The sequence below is a fragment of the Nymphalis io genome, chromosome 29 (assembly GCF_905147045.1).
Source record: "Nymphalis io chromosome 29, ilAglIoxx1.1, whole genome shotgun sequence".
Lineage (NCBI taxonomy): Eukaryota > Metazoa > Arthropoda > Insecta > Lepidoptera > Nymphalidae > Nymphalis > Nymphalis io.
Genome location: NC_065916.1, coordinates 7,826,407 through 7,846,302, shown reverse-complemented (window position 1 = coordinate 7,846,302; position 19,896 = coordinate 7,826,407). Strand labels below are relative to the sequence as shown.

The window sequence follows — 19,896 nt, the reverse complement described above, 5'->3', positions numbered from 1 at the left end:
CAAACAAAAAATAACAATGAAAAGAGAGAAACTTATTGAAGAAGTGAAAAAATATCCTTACGTACTTTAATTGGAATAGAGTATACGTACACTAAAGAACCGATGACTGTGACACCCCATACGGCTTCCAAGAAATATTTAGATATTGTAGGACCATTAGATACTGATAGATTAAATTACACATATATTAAATATACAATGTGAGTTGTCAAAATTCGTTGAAGCTTGTCCACGTGTTACGAAAACTGCAAACGAAGTTGCAAAATCTTTTGTTGAAAATTTTATACTTAAATATGGTGTTCCTAACAGCATAGCGACCGATAGAGGGACAGAGTTCATCAACACAACAATGGTAGGGGTATGTAAGCTATTACATACAAACAAACGCATGGGAACATTTTTAAGGATACCGTGTGTTAATTATCCCAATACGTGGAGCACATGGTTACCTTACTGGCGCTTCTTGTATAACACTTCCGTATATCGAGCGACTAATTATACTCCGAATGATCAAAATTTGTTTTATATATTTGAATGTATTTGAGTTATTGTAATGAAATGTTTTGATAAAATTTGTTGTTATTTCTTAGATTTAAATGGATTGAAATTTTATTTAGGTTATGACATGTGCTTTTTGTTTATTGGATATTATCTACAAACTTGACAAATTCTTAATATCGTCCTCTCATATGAGCCCAATATCGGCCCCCGGGACGGTAGTTAGGTCACTTCATCTTTTTTTGACTGTTTTTTAATTTTATTATTAGATGCCGAAGAGAAAGCTAATTAGAAAGCAATGAAAAAACCCGTTGAAGTGCCAAAAGCTTTAAAAGATCACCAGCACACACCAACGGCATCACCTAGGTTAAGTAACCCTTCCTCTCCGTTTAGAGTTCCAGCTGACATACAACCCGTTCTAGTACCTTTAAGTACGTTCTAGTTTTTTAAGTACCTTTTGGATTTAAATGACACAAATGTAAACAGTTTATTTACACCTTTAAAATTGAATTAAATGCAACACACATACACACACACAAACACACACACACACACACACACACACACACACACACACACATACACGCACACACGTACCAACGCTAACATAAGCATGGACGTCTTATTTACTTTATTTTATATTTTGTATTATTTCTTACATCCCAGCTTATACATTTATTTTTATTTTTTGTTCATATAAACGGGAGTGTAGGCCTGGTGTCTTGTAGAACAGTTTATCTATTGCAAGTACCAGTCTTCACATTAATTAGCTGTTATGTAAATGTTACATTTTACTTTATAAGCTTTTTGTGAAGAAAATAAATAAATATATTATTATTATTATTATTATTATTATTATTATTATTATAGTTGGCTTCACCGCATAAACAAGAAATAATAGATGCGGAAATGAAAAAAATGAAAATGATGAAAAAAAAAGGAAAAAATGGGTTAGAAATTTAAAGAAAAATACGTCAGGAAGCAATAAAAAGAAAACCAAAAAGACGGGTAAGAATCAATCTTCTGGCAAGGACACGTCTGAAGAAGACCCAATTTCAGTTTCTACTGACGAAGAAGATAGTTGCCCAGTAAATATCTTGAGAAAAGGTTCTCTCAAGATACAAAGGGAGAGAAATTAAAAAGATGCACAAAATGTTCCCAATGGATGCATCAGGATTGTTTTGAAAATACAGGAATAAATTTTACTTGTGCAATCTGTTTAGAGAATTAAAATTACTTAAAGTAGACCAATGATTAATAAAAGTCTAATTAGATATAATAATTACGATTATTAATAATTACTTTTAACAATAAAATTTAAGTTTACGCACTGATTATTGTGAGCTCTATATCGTTCCCGGGACATAATAAATGCGACTAAAAAATATTCTCAGAATTTCTAGTATTTTGTTAAAGCTATTTTTGTAGAAACGTAAGTTAAAAAAATTTAGATTTTTCAAAATAATAAACAAGAGTTTCAACTTTTAACTTTGATGTTTCATTTATTACTTCACTTAATATATTATTTTAAAAAAATATTTTTTATAAAAGGGGAACGTTATTTGGCGACTGTACCCATATATATGAGGCCTATAAAATCAAAGGCAGCTAAACGCCTTAATGTCGTAAAATGCGAACTATGGCGCCATCTACAAAATCTATTTTAGTCAGTCCGTAGTTTCATGCAAAAAGCATTTCCAGACAAATTAACTCATGAAAAATAAAAATAAGTATATAATTTTTTTTTGCCATCGAATTTGAAAGTAATCTCCTTAAAAGTAGTATTTCTAATTATACACATTTATTAATTAGTTTATTTTAAAAATATGAAAACCTGCCTATAAAATCATTCCTCTCGCTTTCCAACAAGGAACCTCAGCTGATTTTTTTTTTTTTTTTTATCTTAAATATTATATACTATTGTATTATGTCGTATATACTATTGTAGTGTAGTATTCAAGAAATGACTCCTAGAGCACAATGAGAACAGAGAAGACATTGGAGAAAAAACACACAAAACTATTTAAAAAAGAAAGAAAAGAAAAAATACAAAAATATTAATAGAAAATTCGCCTCCAGACAGTGACTCGGAGATCAAAATCAATCCAGACCCTCCTAGATCAGATCCCTTGTTGCTCAACCGGGATCGTCTTCAAATAATGAAAATATAAGATTAACTAAGTTCAATAATGCAATAAATGCATGCGCTACAATCATATGAAGGCTGTAAAGAAACTGAAAGATTAAATTAATTAAGTAAAAAGAGAAAACGATGCTTTGCGTAAACCAAATAATATAACAATATGCTTCAGTTCATCAAGCCAATCATGGACTATTGATCAAAGTAAAATTATAGCTTTACGACGTCTTAGCTGTTTTGAATTTCAAGATTGCAGCGTTCCTTATATTCATAATAAACATTTAGGCTATCTTCATTTTGATAATTACGGTGAAGCACTGGGAGATCAATTTAATTCGGATAGAGCCCTAGACGTCGATAGCAATAATTTACTAAGCATAATTTTAAATACCCTACATAAATCTGACGTTTTGGAAAACTTGAAACCTCTCTCAGGTCCGATCGATTTACAGCTCTCACCTTTAGCAAATACAGCTACAACACCAACAAAGACAAGATCTCCAAAAATTAAGATTTTATCCGATGTCCGTTTTAATTGGGAAAACAATAAATTTTATAAAACACCAAATAATGTATTTTAATAAAAAGCTAGAGTCATATAAAACTATATAAATAAGCACCAGCTACAATTCGAAGCGTTTATCAATTCAAATGAGAAAAAGAAAATAGTTATAATAATTTATTTGACTCAAATGGCAGTGGCGATTTTTTTTTTATATTTGCCGGGAGGGCAAATGACTACTCCACCTGACGGTAAGTGGTATATATCATATCATATATCAACAGCCAATCATTGTCCACTGCTGAACATAGGCCACTCCCAAGGTGCGCCAAAGCTCCCTGTCCTCCGCCTTCCGCAGCCAGCCGGTCCCCGCCGTCTTCTTAAGGTCATCGGTCCACCTGGCTGGAGGGCGCCCTACGCTGCGTTTGCTGATCCGCGGTCTCCACTCTAGGACTCATCTGCTCCAACGGCCATCGGTCCTACGACATACGTGACCAGCCCACTGCCATTTCAGCCTGCTAATTTTGCAAGCTACGTCGGTGACTCCGGTTCTTTTCCGGATAATCTCATTTCTGATCTTATCCTTCAAAGATACTCCGAGCATAGCTCGCTCCATAGCACCCTGAGAGACTGAATTTGTGGACTAGTCCGGCAGTTAGTGTCCACGTTTCGGCACCGTATGTCATGGCAGATAAGACGCATAAAATCCCCTGCCCTGCCGATACCGCGACCGCTACCTTGGTCGGGCCTAGCGGGCTTGCTTGTAACTGGGGGTCTTTTTTAGGCGCATTTACCATTGAGGAGGGTTTGCCCATACTCGCCGCGCTGGGCAGGCGTGTTGGCGAGCGCAGTAGGGGGGTATGATAAGGGGGCTCATGGGCTTTGACTGTGACAACGTCAAGCACTACGCTGAACAGAAAAGGACTCAGGGCTGAGCCTTGGTGGACACCAACTATGATCGGGAAAGGGTGTGTGTCGCCAACGGCGGTCCTTACTATCGATTCCGAATTATGGTACATGTCTCGGATAATGTCAATAAAGATATATTATTTAAATATATACTCCAGTTACAGGGCAAAGCAGAGACTGCCTTGCTCTATTAAAGAGTTCGCTAATTGGCAATTGAAAAAAATCCTCAAAACACAATTCAGTGAGAGGAAACATTTTGCCAATCTGCTGACAGAACTACAGAAATGCAAACAACAAAAAAACGAAACTGTAAGCCAGTATGCTCTAAGAATTGAAACCCATCTCTCATAACTATTACCTGAAATATCTATCTCGCACGGTCACTTAAGCCGAGAAATGATAGGCAGAACAGCAGCCATGGAGGAACTAGCACTCCATTAGGGCCGAAACACATAACCGTGTTGCGGCACAAATTCCAGCGTTATGACGTCATATTTGTTGACTGATTCAGTTTGTTTGTAAACAATTACAGTTTTTGCAAAAGGTTTCACAAAATGCAACTGATTCCAGTATAAATGTAATGGAAGGAGATAGAAAGGCCCAAAATGAAATAACAGCATTGCCTCGTTATCAAAGTGAATTACGAAAACGAAAGGCAGATGAGAAGGATGACTTTCAAGAAAATTTGTTGAAAATATTAAAAAACAGCGGAGAATAGACATTTTCATTTTTTCAAGGGGATTTTACCATCTCTTCAATCTTTGAACGATCATCAAACAGTAATATTTCAAAGTCGAGTACTTCAAATACTAACGGACATTCTTCAGCCTTCAATTCAGCAATATACACCTCACGGCTATACTCAAGATTATCAGCATCAGGGCTATAATCAAGGAAATTCATCTCAAAGATACAATAATACTTTTCACAGTGGCTACTACACTTCTACTCCTGGATGTTCGTTTGCTGAACCGAGGACTGCCTCATCCTCACAAATACATTTCTAGCCATCAAACCAACAACGTCCAACAACTTCACCATTTATACTGGACGAAACGTCAGGTACTTCCTATGGTACACCAGACGAAGAGTTTGATTTTTCTTAAATTTATCATTGTATTTTTGAAAGACCAATTAAAGTAACTAATTAAGTATAATGCAAAAAACTTAATTTGATTCCTAGTGCCATAAATATCAATAAAACAATATCAATATAAAACGTATTTGTTTTACTTTACCTTACAGTCAATCACAACATTTCCAAAGCAGTAACAGGTTTCCTTCCTTTAATATATATATATATTTTTTGTATATATTTTGATAACCCACTTAATAGCTCTTCAAATGATGATATACTCATTCTGAAGTAGGCGAAAAATTTTTTTAAAAAAAAAATCAGCCCAAATCCCAAGTGGCGACGCAGCGAGAGGGAATAAAAGGTACCTTTGTGCGGGGCCTGAAGGAAGCAGCTACATCCATCAAGACTGCAGTGGAAGCCCTCTATATATAGTAGATCCTCGTCATCAGAGGTTGCAATTCTGCAGGCTGACACTGTTCGTCTATGCAAAGAAGTGGAAGATTTGCGCAAAGATTTACTAGAGTTGAAGGAACAGGCCGCACGTCCTGCTCAATCTGCCTCATCTTTGGCAACGCCGCAGACCAGTGTTGGCAATTTATCAGCAGAGGAGATAACAGAATCCGTCCAAAGACAAGTTGGAACGATGGTGAACGCGCGTTTTGAGGTGATCGAAGACAGGCTTCTGCCCGAGAAAATTGTTCGCCCTTCTCTGGCGGTTGATCGTCAAGAAGCGGTTATAACAGCAGTCTCTAATGTTCAACCTATAGGCACAACTGCTAAAGAGAAGTTTATAGAATAAGAAAAAAGAAGAAGAAAGACCTAAAATATACTAATACAAACAAAGATAATAAACAATTAACTTCTTCTGTCCCAGACGGCATGTGCGGCCGCGGAAAATAGCTGGACGGAAGTGAAGCGGTTAAACAGGGATTGATCTATGTCAAAATATTAGCCGAAGCTAAAAGCAAGATTGACCTGGCAAGTTGCGGTATCAATGGTTTCCGGTTTAGAAGAAGCAGCAAGTGGGGCTCGAGTTCTTGAAGTACCAAGTGCAGCGAGCAGTGATAAAGCAAGACTCACTTGCTCAAAAACTTAGAGAGGTCTTCTATGAAAGCGTGGCCAATGTCTCAAGACCAACAACATGCGTAAAGATACTAATCCATGGCTTGGATGACTCTGTCTCGACCGAGGAAGTGATTGATGCAATAGCCAAACACGGTTCTTGCTCAAAGTTAGTGAAAGTGGGAGAAATTCGTCTTTCCCCAAAGGGCTTTGGAAACGTCTGGGTACGATATCCTATTATTGCTGCGAAATGATTGAGCAGCGTCGGTTGCTTACAAGTAGGATACCCGGCCCCGACCATATTACTAATAAAGTAATTAAATACTTACCCGCCCAGATTCTTTGCTTATTAGTAGCAATATTCAACGCCATTATGGCAGGCTGCTCCTTCTCAGACCAGACGACCACCGTTATCGGTATTTACAAGCCCGGTAAGCCTAGAAATCTTCCTACTAGTTACCGTCCCATTAGTTTAATTAACTCATTGGGTAAGATATATGAAATGTTAATATTAGCCCGACTCAAAACAGTTATAGAGGTCAATAACCTTCTTATTAACGAGCAATTCGGCTTTAGAGCCGGATACTCGGCTACACATGCAGTGAACTGCGTCACGGAGCACATCTTATTAGGCCTAAATCGACCTCATAGGCCGTGCTACACAGGAGCCCTTTTCTTCGATGTAGCGAATGCCTTCGATAAAGTCTGGCATAACGTACTTATATATAAGTTACATATGCTAGGCATTCCCGTTAGTCTTGTACGTATCGAACACGACTATCTATCGTACATCTATCGAACCGTACATTCCGGTACAACGTAGAATGCACTCTGTCCTCTACTCGCCCCTTACGAGCCGGAGTCCCTCAAGGATCCGTGCTATCACCCACTCTCTACTCCCTGTACACATCGGACAACCCGAAATGTAAAGATACAGAGCTAGTCCTAGTCGCGGACGATACCGCTATATACACCTGTTCTAGATCCGCCAGATTCATTACTCTCCGCCTTCAGGCCGCGGCCAACGCTCTAAGCGCTTGGTTTCGAACCTGCACTGCAGTATACTTTCGACGGGGTGGCAGTAGAATTAACTCCCTCCGTACCCGTCCGGGGTCAATAACCTTATACGAAAAGCCCGTTCCTTGGCTTAATAAAGTCAAATACTTAGGTGTCATATTAGACCGTGCACTGAGTTTTAGACCTCAAAACACAAATATAAGGAACAAAGTTTTCTTTGTTCTAAGTAGACTATATCCGATGCTATGTAGGCGCAGTAAAATGTCCCTTAGAAATAAGGCGACATTATACAAAGCATGTATCCGTCCCATTCTTACATATGCTAGTGTCGAATTCGCATACACTATTAGGTTTATTATCAACCACAATCACGAAAAAAATATAGAAAACTTCGTGAGTAGTAATTCCTTAAAATTCTTCTAGACAGATATATCTCATTAATTTTTTTGAATAAAGGACGTGGAAACCTGGAACGAAGATACTGATTATGTGGCTACCAAAAATATCGATTATTCTTTGTAAGTAGTGAACGACATAGCTGAGCGCGGTGTTGAACCAATGAAGAACAAAAGCAATATTTGCTTTTGTTGGTGAAAGAGTGTAGGAAAAAGTACCCTCATACTAGCAAGGCAAACCTTGTATCTTAAAAATAAATAATTCATATATTTAAATAATATCTCAATTTATAATATCAACAATAATTTTGTATTTTTTTAATGTCCTGACTTATTAATAAAAGAATCCAACAAATATAGATTTTGAGTTTTTATTTAAAATTCAAACCTTTGTAGCGACGCTTAAATGTTATAAAAAATTTAAAAAAATACTGAAATCGTTTCTTATGGGTGTATATAATCAAATTAAGTATTGCCCCGGGAAATCAAAGAAGAAAATTTTTTCCTTAGAAACAAGGACCACGCAATAAACTCCAATAATGATAACCATGTATGTTCAATCCGACAAATATATTTTATTTCATAATTATTTCGACAAATAAGTAAGATTGAAGTTTGTAGTTTCAGACAAAAATCCGCGCCGGCGAATCAGTGGGCATACAGTACACTGATAAAGATTTCTCGTTGTCATAATGTAATTATTTTATTTAATATATTTCTACTGGTGGTAGAGCTTTGCAAGCTCGTCTGGGCAGGTACCGACCACTCATCAGATATTCTACCGCAAAACAGCAGTACATGGTATTAATGTGTTCCGGTTTGAAGGGTGAGTAAGTCAGTGTAATTGCAGGAACATAACATCTTGGTTCCCAAGGTTGGTGGCGCATTGGTAACATTTCTTACAATGCCAATGTAATATACCGTCGTATAGTATAGCATACCGTCGTAAGTGGTCACCAACGGCCATATACATTGACCACCTGACGAGGTGGCCCATTTGCTCGTCCGCTTACCTATACTGTTTTATATTGTTATTAGGTTGCACAAAGCACTACCGCCAGGTTTTGCTATTCATTTAAAAATAACAATCAACAGGAACCTTTAAAAATATTAGTTGAATTTTACTTACGGATTTCAAAGATGTGTAGACTCTTCAACTTCTCCATCACCGACTGCATACTGTTACTGAAATGTTAATAAAAAACAAATGAAAACACAAATATTTGTTAAAAACGTAACATCAGCCATGTTAAAAAGAAATTTTGATATCTTTCTATTGGTTTATGTAAAAAATACTTATTGGAACAACCGGGATAAAACAAATGTTAGTGATTTTTTTTTTAAATTGATTATTTTAACTTTGTTGTTTGTCGTCCAAATAATAAATAAATAAAATCAAACATATCATATTTATTTTATGGAGAATATGAAGGTAATGTTTAGTATGCCAAGACATGTAGCGTCCCACACAAGGGCCTTCCACATTCCCCGGGAATGAATTAAGAAAAATAATTAAAAACATTAAAAATGGATTATAATCATACATATATATTGGGAGTTTTGATGTAATGTGCAATTTCTGAAGACATTGCTTTGTATAATTTATGGTTTGTTAATTATATATAAAAAAGTATCCATTTGGTTACTTTAATAAATTGAAACCTTGAAAATAAGTAAGATATACTCACACATTAGAAGACAAAATCATTCAGGGCTATATCTCTTGATGACTGTGTTGTGTTATCTGCAAAGCAAACCTTCCAGAGTGCACACCATTCTGAATAAAAAATATATAAAAAGTTATTATCAAAATACACATAATTATGTAAAAATGCCTGTAATTGAACTTACCCTACCGTAACAGCCTGTGAATGTCCCACTGCTGGGCTAAAGGCTTCCCCTCTCCTCTTATTTAGGAGAAGGTTAGGAGCTTATTTTACCACGCTGCTCCAATGCGGGCTTGTGGAATATACATGTGGCAGAATTTCAGTGAAATTAGACACATGCAGGTTTCCTCACGATGTTTTCCTTCACCGTCAAGCACGAGATGAATTATAATCACAAATTAAGCACATGAAAATTCAGGGGTGCTTGCCCGGGTTTGAACCCACGATCATCGGTTAAGATTCACGCGTTCTTACCACTGGGCCATCTCGGCTCGGTCGTTTTTGACATATTAGCATTCCTCGAAGTAATACCGAGATTAGCAACAATCAGAATCGTGACTACGTTTCACGTGGAAGAGGCCATTCCGGAGGCAACCGAGCAGCCCGCAACGCGCAACGCGCATCGCGCATATCAACGATTAAATGAGCGCCAGATGATAGCAGATTGGTCATATGAACCTGAACGATATGATCCAAGAAGGGAGGTCAACCGCAGTCCAACACAACGATCAAAGGTATTTAAGAAGCCGAAGACCCCAAAACCTGGTTCAGTGCAGGAAGTTAAATTCGATACGGTAGAAGAGCCCTTACAAGATGAGCCTCTCTATGACATTGGTCCGCATTCTATATTAATTCCTGACATTGACAAATACTGTCAGAATTTTGAATTTTCTGAATTTATTTCTTTGGTAAATGAAAAGTGCGTGGCATAGACCCAAGATTACAAGGGATACCTACCAATCTCCATGTTAACGCATGCAATGGCAACACATCTAAATCTAGAAATTCTAGAAAAGGCAAGGAAATCCGGTCAGAACGTGCTTAATTTAAGAACAGACGCTAGGGAAATACTACCTGAATAATTGTATATATTATTGATCAAATTTTGATAATATTAACGAACATAATATTCTTATTAGATTACTGGATAACGCGAGGTGTTTTTAATAGAATTGTCACGAGAATGACAAGATCAGACGAACTACCACGGGTTCTCTGGACAGACCTTTTAATACATACGTTGATAAATTGGTTCTGTGATATTCGTGACGATGAAACAAATTGTAGTAGTAGTGAAATAGTAACGAACACTTCGATTGCAACCAAACTAAGATGAAAACGATGAATTGAAATTTTATTATATTATTGTTAGAGAGATCATAGCAAAATTATAATTTTCTCTAATAAAATCTTTATTCAAAATAAATAATCGGTTATTGTAAATTGACATTCATATTAAAACTACTGGAATCGATATTCGTTTAAAATGCTGCCAGCATTTTATAACCTTCATCAAGTATAAACTTTCGCTTAATTTCCGTTTTCAATCGGATATAATATTATACGGACAAATTTATTTTTTCAAATTCAAATTTATAAATTCATTTAGCTGGTACATTTGAGTTTTGAAAACAGTTATTCATTTGTTTTTTTTTTTGTATTATTTTTTTCTTTGGCGTCGCTTATAACCGCACAATGGAAAAATAAATAAATCGGTATATTTACGGGTACGAGTTCTACCGTGTCACCAGTGCTGCAGAAACAGCTCCAAGGATTAATGATGTGTACGGCTCTGGTGTCGCAAAAGAAAGCACGGTACGTTTTTGGTTTCAACGATCTCGTTCTGGAAATTTCGACCTTCAGAACCAACCCTGTTTACGGCCGAAGACCAATATGGAAAATGAAGAATAACAGGCTATTGTGGAAGCGGATCCATCACTAAACACTTCAGAGATAGCTGCAGGCTTCGGGATAAGTGATAAAACTATATTAATCCACTTGAAGCAAATCGGGAAAGTGTGCCCTAAACGAAAATTGACTCAGAAAAAGTTACTTGTGTAAGACTAAGTCAGATTGTAATATATAATATTAGATGTGATACGAATTAATATTAAATATTACTGGAGAGTATCTGTCATTTTTTATATTAATTAATAATAATCTATATTTTTATTCTGACAAGAAGAACATTGACAAATACTCTTTATGGCGGGAAACTGATTGAATTCTCTTTACGAGCATTGCGGATTTCGTGTTGAGATCTAGTTTTTACAATTCAGAAGTGAAAAGAGTACAACACACACAGTTAATTAGAATAAAGAAAAATTAATTATGGAATACGAAAATATTCGAAACTCAACTTTGGACAATGCATTGAATCCAAAGCTAAAACTGCAGGCAAAAAACTTGGTATCCTCAATACGGTCAAACAGTACTTCACACCGGAACAGCTTCTGACCATATATCAAGATAAAGTCAGATCGTGCATGGAGTACTGCAGCCATTTATGGGACGGCTCTGCTAAGTACCAGCTTGAGGCTTTGGATTCAGTGGATCGTCGTGCTTGAAGGCTCATTGGCGACCAGACACTGGTCGCAAAACTCCAGAACTTGAAACACCGTCGTAAGGTTGCCTGTCTGTCGGTTTTCTACAGAATATATTTCGGAGTGTGCCCAGGAACTATTTAATTTGGTTCCTCCGTCACCTTTTTACCATAGAACTGCGAGGCATCGTAAAGATCTGCACCCGTCCGTTGTTGATGTATCTAAGACACGTACGAAACGATTTGCTTCCTTGTTTCTGATACGCACCACTAAGATCTGGAATACCCACCACCTCCATTTTTCCCACCACCTACAATAGGGGTACCTTCAAGTCTAGAGTGAATAGGCATCTTCTAGGCAAGCGCGCTCCATCTTAGACACCTGTCACCTGCCATCAGGTGTGATAACAGTCAAGCGCTAGCTTAAATACTTAAAAAAAAAAGAAATGCGGCACTCGTGTTTTGTTAGATAACCGCATAGAGCGCCGCTACAGACACGAGGTAACTTGAGGACTCCGCCCCATCGGATGAGCAGTTTAACGTACCAGAGCTGGCTGCAAGGTGAGGATCCATAGAACCGAACCTTCCCCTCAACCCAACCACCCCTTGCGACGGCTCATTCTAACCGGCGCAAGGAGATCCTACCAGAAAACCCCTTACCCTAACCCAGGGTATGTTTAAGGGTATGGTTTTAGGTACTGTGTGCAGTAAACAGCCACAGTTTCATGACCAGGGCAAGAGTTTTCGTGCCCCGTGGCCCGTGTGAGAGCTTATAAAGAAGTTCACGCGGGACTACCCCGTTACAAAAACAAGATGTCGAAGAGTGCAAAAATTCTGATAACAACAGCAATTGATCTTCAAGCTGTATTGCCTTGTCCTCTCGGTCAATCGTCCTCGTCATCGAGCTGAAAATATAAATATTAACATCTTGTGTATGGTGACAAATACGTGTGCTGGCAACACTGAGCACGTGGACACATGTCTACGACGCTGCACTGAATGCCGTGTACGGTGCACCGGATGTTAGTTTATATTTTGCTGTTGGGTGTTCGCACGTGTTCATAAAAATCGTCATGATCGTAGAAAAAAGCAGAAGATCTATCCAAAGACATCCTCCTTCTAGAGAAAATTGGATAAGAACTGGCGGAGTTATTAGGGTTATAAATTATTAGAAAATAACCTTAAAACCAAGGAAACGCGGAACTCGTGTTTTGTCATATAACCGCATAGGGCGCCGCTACAGACAAGAGGAAACTTGAGGACTCCGCCCCATCGGATGAGCAGTTTAACGTACCAGAGCTGGCTGCAAGGTGAGGATCCATAGAACCGAACCTTTCCCTCAACCCAACCACCACTTGCGACGGCTCATTCTAACCGGCGCAAGGAGATCCTACCAGAAAACCCCTTACCCTAACCCAGGGTATGTTTACGGGTATGGTTTTAGGTACTGTGTGCAGTAAACAGCCACAGTTTCATGAACAGGGGAAGAGCGTGTGCCCCGTGGCCCGTGTGAGAGCTTATAATTAAGTTCATTTTGTTGCTTTTGGCACGAGGGAAAGCGAGGAGCCACTGAAATAGGGGTTCTTGTTTGTAAAACTTTTTAAAAGAAAGTTCTTCGAATAACCCAAATTCAGACATAATTTTTATCTCAGATAACTGTTGCGGTCAACAAAAAAAAAACAAATACATTTTAATTTGTTACTTATTAGATCTATAACATACAAGTTCTTAATTCATGGACACACTCAAAACGTAATCTGGACCAATTTATACCCCAGATCAGTACGCGAGTCTAATCCGTAATGCCAAAAAGAGTGGTAATAGTTTCATTGTGAATGGAATGAACTTTAATAACTTGACGATTTAAATCTTAAATAGTTAGTTTCTAACGATATTAACTTAAACACTTAAAAGTAGGAAATATATGGAATTTACACCGACTATTTGTGCCGTTATCTTTGCAGTTCACAATACAACAACATCTATTATTAGGTTTTTTATTTTTTATTTATTACGAACTCCGTGCGAATTGACTTTACTTTCCCGGATTGTTGCGTATTTCTGCCACGGTAAGCGCTGCGATCACTACTATACCCCCACCAGGTACTTCGCACATAGCGAATACAACTATCGACTTCAATTTCATTAATAGCATTTAAACAGAAGTACAGCAACTTTGTGCGGTTGCCAATTTGCCAGGGTTGCCAATTTTTATAAATATACAGAATGTGTAATAATTTAGTTATTTTATGTATCCAGATTTTATAAAAGTTTGCCTCGTACAATTGGATACAAAAATTAAAATTCGAATTCTTTGCAAGATTTAAAACATCAGTAAGTTTATTAAAGCTAGACTGAACGCTTCGAATTTTAAGATCAACAAAAATATTGTTTTTTTCGTATTCATTTAATAAACTTTTGATCACAAAATAAAAATAAGTTTACCAATCAACAAAAAATCCGAAGAAAGCGCGGAGGGAAACATGCCAGAAGTACAAGCGGAGGTCCACAATCAACCATCGCGACCACACCGGTTGCTGCCTGAAGATGCTGCGGTTGCGGACGAACCGACTTCATGAACGACCGAATTAGCTAAAGAATAGACCCCATTTAGGCGTGTCTTTAATTGTGTCGTCAGAGTGGTGTGATATCGGTCAGAGGTAAAGAAGGGAACAGAAGCAGGGGAGCCGAGACACCGGCAGGCGCCAGTTTTGCGCACGGCTTGCATGCTTGCGTCACTAGTATTGTTTAATAACCCTGGTATATGCTCTTTGCCGACGACGTTGTTTTCGTTGGTGAAAATGCAACCGAGGTGGAGAGCAAGCTAGAAAAATAGCGAGAAAGATTGGAGATAGTCGGTTTGAAAACTAGCAGGACCAAAACGTAACGTCTGTTTTGCGATTTCGATAGTATCTCCAATTTTTCTCACATAGCTTTAAATGGTGTCCATTTACAAGTATGCTCAGAATATCGTTACCTAGGTTCATCAATCCAAAACAATGGTTACAATAACAGAGTATTGAGGAACCGGATAAATGCAGGGCGAATGAAATGGCGACAGGTCTCTGGGAGCATTTGTGACCCACGAATGAAGATCAAAGGGAAGATTTATAACACCTGTCGTGATGTATGGTTCTGAATGTTGGGCAGCAAAAGAAGAGAAAGTAAAACTATAAAACTGACAGAGATGCGAATGTTAAGAGGGACATGCGGTGTACCTAGCATAGACAAAATAAGAAATGAGTATATCAGAGAAAGTAGCACAAATAGATCAAAGTTGAAAGAGTAATAGATTAGCGTGGTATGGGTATGTGATGAGGACAAAAAAAAGCATGTTACTAGAAGGGTGATGAGACTGAATCTCGATGGATATAGGGGACGGGGGAGGACGCAGACAGTGTGAAAGGATATGTGTATGAAAGTGATAAGTATTAAGATGACGAGTGACAGAAAGAAGTGGACGGAAAATACATGTTTGATGAAATATTATTCGGACTGCTAAGACAAAGTTATCTCTTATTAAAGCTGTCTTTAAAAACGCAACGTCATAAAGTAAAATATATATATTTAATAGTATAATAGGTCTCACATTGAAAACAGCGGAAGAAGATCTATCCAAAGACGAGAAAGTTGGAACCTAAGAAACACGGCACTCGTGTTTTGTCATATAACCGCATAGGGCGCCGCTACAGACACGAGGAAACTTGAGGACTCCACCCCATCGGATGAGCAGTTTAACGTACCAGAGCTGGCTGTAAGGTAAGGATCCATAGAACCGAACCTTCCCCTCAACCCAACCACCCCTTGCGACGGCTCATTCTAACCGGCGCATGGAGATCCTACCAGAAAACCCCTTACCCTAACCCAGGGTATGTTTAAGGGTATGGTTTTAAGTACTGTGTGCAGTAAACAGCCACAGTTTCATGACCAAAACAAGAATAATGAATGTTGCAAATTCTATTCAACATAGCTTGAGTAGTGTTGTAGTAAAAAGTGAATTAAGAAAAAGAATGCGTATTTGTATACGAAATAGGATCTCATTTTGAACACGAATTATGAATAATAAACAGTGTAATTTCGAAAGTATGGAGTAACTAAAAAGATTAAGTATTTTGTTTTTGATTTAAATTCAAAATTGCAATGACAGCTCTGGTTTATCTCTCCTTTTTACCTATTACCCCTATTAAAAATAATCTTTAACTACTTTGCATTGAGGTCCTTTTGTCTTTGATCCAGATTTAATTTCTTAACAATAGCATTTCTTAGAATTTCCTACCTGGTCTCTTTGTTATCTAATTTTCTCCTGAGTTTATGATTGTTACTGTACTTTTTATGTACCGATGGATAGCTAAGGAAACGCAGATGTTTTTAAAATGATCCGCACGATAAGAGCCATAGTGATTTTTACAAAAAAATTGCGAGTAACTTAAAGAATCAAAATTAAAAATCGAAAAGTTGTACAGTTTTGGATCTGTAATTTAAAAATGCTTGAAGATTGTTTTTGTTTTATAACTGGTTATTATTAACTAGGATGTACCCTAGCAAGAAATACAAAAAAAAAATAGGGAAAATACGTTGATTTTTTTTTTATTGAATTTTAGAATCTTAAACATCCTTTAAACAAAAAAAATATTAAAAAATTAATAACTCGAAAACGATACACTTTTGCATAAGCATTTTGGGGGTCATTTGATAGCTATTGTCCTGAACTATAAACCTTTGAAAGGATCGTGACATATTACCCTGTAACCCTGTATAAAGGCAGATCGAATCTAACAAACACCGAGGTCCTGCCAAAAGATTTTCGGACTGATGGTATAGTAGTAGTAAATAGATTTTATTTATTATTTTATTTTTATTATTAAGATGATGATTTTCATTGACTGAGTGCATCAAATGCAAGGTAGTTATGCAACCAGTACCACGAAGAACATTTACAATAAAAACCTAAAACTGCATCGTTGCATTTTGTCGTTGGATTACAGGAAAACCTAACTAAGCAAATAAATTCATGGGAAATAATAAGTATTGGGCGTATTTTATTAAATTTATAGGTTAGGTTTCAAACAAAAAATAACAATGAAAAGAGAGAAACTTATTGAAGAAGTGAAAAAATATCCTTACGTACTTTAATTGGAATAGAGTATACGTACACTAAAGAACCGATGACTGTGACACCCCATACGGCTTCCAAGAAATATTTAGATATTGTAGGACCATTAGATACTGATAGATTAAATTACACATATATTAAATATACAATGTGAGTTGTCAAAATTCGTTGAAGCTTGTCCACGTGCTACGAAAACTGCAAACGAAGTTGCAAAATCTTTTGTTGAAAATTTTATACTTAAATATGGTGTTCCTAACAGCATAGCGACCGATAGAGGGACAGAGTTCATCAACACAACAATGGTAGGGGTATGTAAGCTATTACATACAAACAAACGCATGGGAACATTTTTAAGGATACCGTGTGTTAATTATCCCAATACGTGGAGCACATGGTTACCTTACTGGCGCTTCTTGTATAACACTTCCGTATATCGAGCGACTAATTATACTCCGAATGATCAAAATTTGTTTTATATATTTGAATGTATTTGAGTTATTGTAATGAAATGTTTTGATAAAATTTGTTGTTATTTCTTAGATTTAAATGGATTGAAATTTTATTTAGGTTATGATATGTGCTTTTTGTTTATTGGATATTATCTACAAACTTGACAAATTCTTAATATCGTCCTCTCATATGAGCCCAATATCGGCCCCCGGGACGGTAGTTAGGTCACTTCATCTTTTTTTGACTGTTTTTTAATTTTATTATTAGATGCCGAAGAGAAAGCTAATTAGAAAGCAATGAAAAAACCCGTTGAAGTGCCAAAAGCTTTAAAAGATCACCAGCACACACCAACGGCATCACCTAGGTTAAGTAACCCTTCCTCTCCGTTTAGAGTTCCAGCTGACATACAACCCGTTCTAGTACCTTTAAGTACGTTCTAGTTTTTTAAGTACCTTTTGGATTTAAATGACACAAATGTAAACAGTTTATTTACACCTTTAAAATTGAATTAAATGCAACACACATACACACACACAAACACACACACACACACACACACACACACACATACACACACACACACACACACACACATACACACACACATACACACACACGTACCAACGCTAACATAAGCATGGACGTCTTATTTACTTTATTTTATATTTTGTATTATTTCTTACATCCCAGCTTATACATTTATTTTTATTTTTTGTTCATATAAACGGGAGTGGAGGCCTGGTGTCTTGTAGAACAGTTTATCTATTGCAAGTACCAGTCTTCACATTAATTAGCTGTTATGTAAATGTTACATTTTACATTATAAGCTTTTTGTGAAGAAAATAAATAAATATATTATTATTATTATTATTATTATTCTAGTTGGCTTCACCGCATAAACAAGAAATAATAGATGCGGAAATGAAAAAAATGAAAATGATGAAAAAAAAAGGAAAAAATGGGTTAGAAATTTAAAGAAAAATACGTCAGGAAGCAATAAAAAGAAAACCAAAAAGACGGGTAAGAATCAATCTTCTGGCAAGGACACGTCTGAAGAAGACCCAATTTCAGTTTCTACTGACGCAGAAGATAGTTGCCCAGTAAATATCTTGAGAAAAGGTTCTCTCAAGATACAAAGGGAGAGAAATTAAAAGTATAGTAAAATATTTTTGAAAATACAGGAATAAATTTTACTTGTGCAATCTGTTTCAATCAACAGCCAATCGTTGTCCACTGCTGAACATAGGCCTCTCCCAAGGTGCGCCAAAGCTCCCTGTCCTCCGCCTTCCGCATCCAGTTGGTGCCCGCCACCTTCTTAAGGTCGTCGGTCCACCTGGCTGGAGGGCGCCCTACGCTGCGCTTGCCGATTCGCGGTCTCCACTCTAGGACTCGTCTGCTCCAACGGCCATCGGTCCTACGACATACGTGACCAGCCCACTGCCACTTCAGCCTGCTAATTTTGCAAGCTATGTCGGTGACTCCGGTTCTTTTCCGGATAATCTCATTTCTGATCTTATCCTTCAAAGATACTCCGAGCATAGCTCGCTCCATAGCACGCTGAGCGACTTTGAATTTGTGGACTAGTCCCGCAGTTAGTGTCCACGTTTCGGCACCGTATGTCATGGCAGGTAAGACGCATTGGTTGAAGACTTTCGTCTTCAAACATTGCGGTATAGACGACTTGAGGACTTGACGAAGGTTGCCAAATGCTGCCCATCCCAAGCGAATTCTTCGATCGGCTTCCTTCTCGAAGTTGTTCCTACCGACTTGTATTATCTGTCCTAGGTAGGTATATTCACTAACAACTTCGAGAGATTTCCCCTCGACGTATATCGGTCCCGGCACGACATGCCTATTGAACATGACCTTGGTCTTGTCCAAGTTCATATCGAGACCGACACGCCGGGAAGACTCGCCTAGGCTACGCAGCATTTCGGTGAGTTGTTCCAGCGACTCTGCTATGATGACGATATCGTCGGCAAATCGAAGGTGTGAGATGTACTCGCCGTTTACATTGACTCCATACCTAGTCCAATCCAGCGTTTTGAAAACGTCTTCCAACGCGTTGGTGAACAGTTTCGGGGATATTACATCCCCCTGTCTCACCCCTCTGCGCAGTTGGATCGCCTTCGTCTTACAGTCCTGGATGTGGACAGTCATTGTAGCGGCATTGTCATTTTGCAATCTGTTTAGAGAATTAAAATTACTTAAAGTATACCAATGATTAATAAAAGTCTGATTAGATATAATAATTACGATTATTAATAATTACTTTTAACAATAAAATTTAAGTTTACGCACTGATTATTGTGAGCTTGAGCTGACTAAAAAATATTCTCAGAATTTCTAGTATTTTGTTAAAGCTATTTTTGTAGAAACGTAAGTTAAAAAAATTTAGATTTTTCAAAATAATAAACAAGAGTTTCAACTTAACTTTGATGTTTCATTTATTACTTCACTTAATATATTATTTAAAAAAAATATTTTTTATAAAAGGGGAACGTTATTTGGCGACTGTACCCA

General features: G+C 37.3%; 1 long non-coding RNA gene and 1 pseudogene across 1 annotated transcript in view; one reads left to right on the top strand and one right to left on the bottom strand.

Annotated features, from left to right (window-relative positions):
* The first annotated feature begins 796 nt into the window (after window positions 1-796).
* Window positions 797-5,155, top strand: LOC126779409 (uncharacterized; annotated as a pseudogene).
* Window positions 5,156-9,358: 4,203 nt separating this feature from the next.
* The window catches only part of LOC126779767 (uncharacterized), a 49,022-nt gene continuing 38,484 nt past the window's right edge, over window positions 9,359-19,896 (bottom strand). Inside the window, exon 7 of the long non-coding RNA XR_007670397.1 lies at window positions 9,359-9,378. This is a non-coding gene — a long non-coding RNA (uncharacterized LOC126779767). The remainder of the gene's footprint in view (window positions 9,379-19,896) is intronic.